This window comes from Tupaia chinensis, unplaced genomic scaffold (assembly GCF_000334495.1).
Source record: "Tupaia chinensis unplaced genomic scaffold, TupChi_1.0 Scaffold000146_1, whole genome shotgun sequence".
In the NCBI taxonomy this organism is placed as follows: Eukaryota; Metazoa; Chordata; class Mammalia; order Scandentia; family Tupaiidae; genus Tupaia; species Tupaia belangeri.
This window is the reverse complement of record NW_006159616.1, coordinates 16,457,886-16,463,865: the sequence shown is the minus strand read 5'-3', so window position 1 is coordinate 16,463,865 and position 5,980 is coordinate 16,457,886. Positions and strand designations below refer to the sequence as shown.

Genomic DNA, 5,980 nt, shown 5'->3' with positions numbered 1-5,980 from the left:
CCCCAAGTGCCTCCCCACTGTCCACCTCACTCCCTCTTGAAGTGTGGTCACCTGAGACTATGCCCTACAGCCTGAAGGAGAGACTTCCCTGGTGGTGAGCTAGGTCTGGAAGGGAAGGGACTGGAAGCCCAAGAGCAGGTCAACCATAAGAGCAGGCCCTAATGGTGGGCTGTCCCTAAGATGCATAAAATTGTTAAACCGGGCATGGTTTCTTTCTTTTCTTTCTTTCCTTATTCTTTTTTTCTTTAGTATTTTTTAATGGAAAATATTATAGCTTCATAAAAATACCTGAGGCTTTTTGCTCAGTAACCATTTTTATGTTTCATCAGGGTAAAATAGAAGTGGCTGGGAAATAAAGCATTACGGAGCATGCTCTGTACATGGGCCCTTTAACAGCCCTGTACATCTCAGAGACTGGAATTCCACAGGACTCACCAGGAAATGAAGCTGTGCATGGGGGTTAGAGCAACAGGAGGCACGGCTGTCAGGCTGATGCTGTCCCAAAGGGGACATTTTGACCCATGTCAAAGAAAGCAAGCAAATTGGTGCCCAAGGAGTCTTTGGTCCCTGCACCAGGGTCCACAGAGAGAAGAAGGTGCCCAGGCCTGCAGACCCTCCGTGCTCCATCCTGCACATGCAGCACTGTAACAGCTGAGAGCTCGGCCCAGCCCTGCTGCCTTTGGCCTCACAAGCACTAGGGCTGCCCTCAGCCACACACAGTAGGAGATACGGTAATGCCACATATGGGAGAGGCTGAACAGATGCCCTCCCTGCACATGCTTCTCTGCTGTGCATGGCTCAGTGAGACCAAGTGCTGGGACGGCTACTCAGCACTTGGCCAGAAATCCAAATCTAGTGTATTTTTGTTTTCATGGCTGCCCAGGAGATAGCCAGGGCTGGGGTGAACTCATTCCAGTGTTTCACAGAAGAAGAACTGAAGGTCAGGGGGAATAAGTGATCCCAAAAGACATAGAACAGGCAGGGCTGAGCCCTGCTTGAGACCCTTCAAATAGACATGCCCCTGTCCTTGGGAGCCAAGAGGCCGCAGTGGCTCGGCCCGGGAGTACTGGTGTGCAATGAGCAGAGATGAAAAATAAAAGCTGCTCCTAGACCCTGGATGTGATCACTGCATGGGAACTGGGTCCTGATGCCAGAAGGACGTGAGAGTCTGACAGTCCCTGGCTACAAACCCTGCACTTCCCCACCCAAGGGCCCTGAGTCGCTGAGAGGTTGTGGTTTGATGCGGGGTCTATCTATCCCACACCCTTGGCTGTCACACCCTGGCTAACTATGAGCATATGGGTCTTGGCATGTGAACCACGTGGGGTGCTGAGTCAGCCTGCTCCCCTTCAAGGGGCAGCTGCGGCTGGGCAGCATAGGCACAGAAAGGGCTAGCCCTGAGCATTTGGGACAGACCTTGTATGGAGCAACAGGTGAAAAACTCTAACGTCAAAGTCATTTCTCACCCGGGCCCAGTAGGTGGTACATAAAGTCAGTCACTGTGATAAATCCAGAGAAGGAGATAGAATGGATTGGGTGGTCAGGGGAGGCTTGTTGGAGGAAGAGGTGAGTCCAAACTTGATGGGTGGAAGAAACAAGTCAGGGATGGACTTCCTTGCCCTTCTGACATGAGGCCTACACGGGCCTGGTATCCAGAGATCAGAGGGGCTAACAAGGCAGTAAGGGGAGCCTCAGTTCCCTCATGCTTGAGCTCTACACACTAGTCACAGTCCCATCCTGGACGAAGCCCTGGGAATAGTTGTCCCAGGCTCCAGTGTAAGCCAGATGGGATGGAGGGGAATATGGGGAGGCCTAGAATTCAGTCATCTCTGCTTTGGACTCAGAAGAGAGGTTGCAGTTTCAAAGCTGCTATGAAAGTTTCTCCAAGGCTGACAATGATAACAATGGCCATTATTATGATGATGATCTTCAGTAATAATAATAGTCACCATAGGTCATGGACTCCCTCCTGTGCAGCAGGGTCCACAGAGCACTTGGCATGCCTTGTGAGGTCGTACTTTGCTATCGTCGCCACGTGGAAATGAGACTGAGAGCATTTAAGGCTGTGCTTTTAGGGCAGCCATCGGCAGGCCTGGCCATGCAGGAGGTGTGCTGGCTGCAGACCAAGACACGTCACACCTCCCAGCATGCACTGTCTAGCAGGACAGATGAGCCTCCAGGAAATGCTGTGCCATTAGAGAAGCAGGGAGTGGGACAAAGTCTCGAAGGGAGTGCAAGGGCTGTGGGGTCAGAGGACAGGGCTCCAGAGGGCGGAATGCACCGAAGATGAGGGAAGGACTGGGTGAAGCAGGGATGGGAGTGGGGAGGGAAGAGGTGGCAACAGTCTGGCTGGAAAGAGACCCCCAGCAGGAGAGACCATGACAAAGGGGAGGAACAGACACTGTCCAGGAGATTACAGGCCAGGGATGATTAAACCCAAGCCCTGTCTCTAAGCATCTGGAAGGCTTCTTTTCTTCTGGGGAAATAGGAGCAGACGACTAGGAAATGCAGAGACCCTTTTGTGGCTGGGGAGGGGGCAGGTTTTAGAAAAGAGAATGAGGGGGTGAACTGTGGTATCAGACAGATAATTTTTGAGCTGCTTTCCTGTCCTGGCTTTATTCTAACTAGCAGCTTCCACATCTTTCTCCATTTAATGTCCCTTGAATAACGTGATGAGGAGATAAGGTAGACACTAGGAATTTACGGTGCTATGCAAAAAATTGCTCAATTCCATTAAGATTTCAGGACCCTTGCCAAGGCTGCACGGCAGAGCGGATAGTATTTCCTTCGTAGACATCTTTGCCTGATTGCAATTTATGATGCCAAGGCCGCTGCTCTACCCACCTAGAGCCTCCAGAAAATATGGCAGTCCCCTCCAAATCGTTGTTATCCTCTCTGAGGAAAGGCACTGGGCATTTTCCAGAAGATTCCTTCATCCCGATCCCTTACTTAGAGCCCTCCTCTGGAGACAGGGGAACAGGAGGATGGGGAATGACCAGTTGGCTTTTTCAGAGTGTTCCCTTGCAGGGCAGCAACCCAGTGAGTCTCCCATGCTCAGAGAATCTGTGCTCAGTGAGTCTCCAGTTGCCTGACCTTCACCTCCCAGAGTACAACGGGGCCAAAGGCCTCTGATGCTGTTGGGCCCTCTCAGGAGGCAGGGCCCTCTGCTTCCACCTTGTGGACAAGGTGCGCACTGAGTCAAGGGGGCGCTGTGAGCATCAGGTAAGTCTTCCTTTTGGCCACCTGTTGGGACCACCAGTGTCCACAGTCTGAATTCAGCTCTACCTTTACTAGCCACATGACTATAGACAAGTGAATTAATCTCTTAGAATCTTATTTATTATTTGGTAAAATAGACATCAGATACCTCCCTCCTGAGGTTGCTTGGAAGACAGTTTGAGCTAAGACACACAAAGGTCTTAGTGTCATGCTTGACACATGGCAGCCCCTGGGAATGGGGGGGCCTTGTCACCACTCTTCAAGGACTATTTCCAGCAGTGTTGAGTCTAGTTATTGGGTGGGTGTGGTAGTGGTAGAGGGACAGGGGTCCCCTGAGAAGGTCCTATCCAGATCACCTTTCAAATGACAAAATTCCAGGTCTGCCAGATGAATCTGTGTGGCTACAGACCCTGTTTTCTAATTGTTCTTCTGTCTTAGGCAGGCACTCGTAGTATGGTTAGGTGAGATGGAAACTCTACATTTTGGCAATTTGTCTCCTACATGTCCCCTCCCCTGCCCCTTGAGCTCCCTTGCCTGCTCTGACGGGTGCCACAAGCTATCCTGGCCCTGCAGACTCCCACAAACTCTCTTTCATCCTTCAGTCTCAGAGGACTTGGCTGTCCAGACTAGACTGGAAGACAGAGAAAGAATGAAGCTGCCAGAACTGCAGTTCCTTAGAGATGGAAATTATTAATTAGTCTTATTATCCACAACTTGTCAGTCTCTTAATCCTTCCGTCTGCAGAGAGAGGGGTTCATGCCTCCGTGGTGTGTGTTGTCAGCTTGGCTAAGCAATTGCTTTTAATATAAAGGCAGAACAATGGACGATACAGTGCGGTTACTATCTTTATTTATCAAGCCAAACAATCCCTGCTCCCCTTCTACAGAACATCCTTCAAAGATGAGCAGAATGCAAAAGCTGCTTAATTTCCCTTCTAGATGGCTTCTAATATGGAGCTTTTGTTTAATTATCCTTTTCATGTAATCTTCAGCTGACATTCTGTCCTGAATATCCTAATCTTCTTTGGAGCAAAGGGGAAACTGGTTTCCAAAGCAAAAGACAAAAGTTTGCCTCAAGGAAACACTTTCTATTTTGCCTCTGAAGGAACTCAAAGGGCCAAGAATGAAATTCAGATGTAATTTGATAGAGCGAAATGGAAAGCGTGAGTCTACAGTGATCCACTCCGCATGTGAACATCAGCAGCTCGCTCCAGCCTGTGGCTGCATCCCAGTGGAGACATGGGTCTCCATGGGCATGATACAGACTTGGCTAGACAGGGAGGGTGCACAACATGGCATCCGCTGCTTTTATACCACTTATATTTCAGTACTCCCAGGATGCAAGCATTACCATGTGAGACACATGTGCCAGGCTCATGGCAAATAGTTTTAACTAGACAGGTATACACAAGCATATACATAGATGTATGCAGGTATACACAGGTATGCACAGGTGTGTGCAGGTGTATACTGATGCACACCAGTGTATGCAGGTATGCACAGTTATACACAGGTATATGCCAGTATGCATAGGTATATGCAGGTGTACACGGGTATGCATAGGTGCATGCTGGTGTACACAGGTATACATAGGTGCACACAGGCAGTAACATACATTGCTGTTCCTCATAACCCTCCCCCCTTCTTGGGTCTCTTGCTCTTCTGGAGTCAGGATCTGGGGTGGGGAGGGGGGATAAAGGATACTTCTTGCCATCCTCCACCACCCCCCAAATGGGCAGGACTTCTTGGGAGATTTGACACTTTCCTTTTCCAGAAATATAGAGTCCCCCTTAGTGTTGGGGAGTATTGGCTAGGGCTATACCTTCTTCCCCACCTGGCTACTGGGAAAAGACCCACCTTCTCTGGGTCTCCTTAGGCCTTCAATGCAAGATTCGCTGATGCACAGGGAGCCTCTGACTCACCCTGACCAGAAGTCCATAGGACCTGGGGCAACCTCAGCTGTGCTCAGCAGTCCTGCCTTGTTTGATATTTCTCTGCTGCCCCTGCAATTATGCCCTCTCTCTTGCTGACCTCACCCTTGTTTGCCTCCACTGGATCATCCCCCTCAACAGGCAGACACGTTTTCCACTTCGCAGAGCACTTGTGACTCCCACCTCCTTCCAGCTTCCACTGTTCCACTTCCCTCCATGACAGCAGTTCTCCAAGAAAGATTCTGTGATATCCTTGCCCCTGCTGGCCTCCCATTCTTTCCTCACCCTGCCTCACCCAGCTTTCTTTCTTCTCCAAGTGCAGAAGAGACTATATTATGGTGGTCACCAATGGCCTCAGCCTTGAGAAATTCAAAGGTCATCTTGCTGTCCTCCCAGCGGTATTTACCATGGTTGGCCATCCCTCCTTCTGGAATGTTCCCTGCTTCCCTAAGACTCCCTGGTTGTCCCTTGCTGCTTGTTCTTTGCAATCTTCTTGTCTTCAGCTCCTTGATGGGAATATCCCTGGGCTTCCTAGGCTTCCTTGTCTATCTGCATGCTTTCCTGGGACCATTTCCTCCAGCCCATTAGTGCTGATCAGTCCTGCATTCATACTCCTGACCTGGCCACTCAACACCTGGCCACCCAGCCACCCTGTTTAAACCCAACACCCGTCTTGAACGTGAAATTGAATCAGCATCTCCAACTCCTCTTGGCCAAGGCAGGATTCAAGATTTCCTCCATGACGCTGCTCTTCTTTCTGTCTTCCTGTTATAGTAAATGAATTGCCAACTGCCCAAGGGCTCACGCCAACTGCTCTTGAGTCCTCTCTTT

At 50.0% G+C, this 5,980-nt stretch overlaps 1 protein-coding gene across 1 annotated transcript in view; it reads left to right on the top strand.

The window, feature by feature from the left end:
* CAMTA1 (calmodulin binding transcription activator 1) overlaps positions 1–5,980 on the top strand; it is a 1,029,661-nt gene that overhangs the window by 725,210 nt on the left and 298,471 nt on the right. The gene's annotated exons all lie outside the window — the stretch shown is intronic.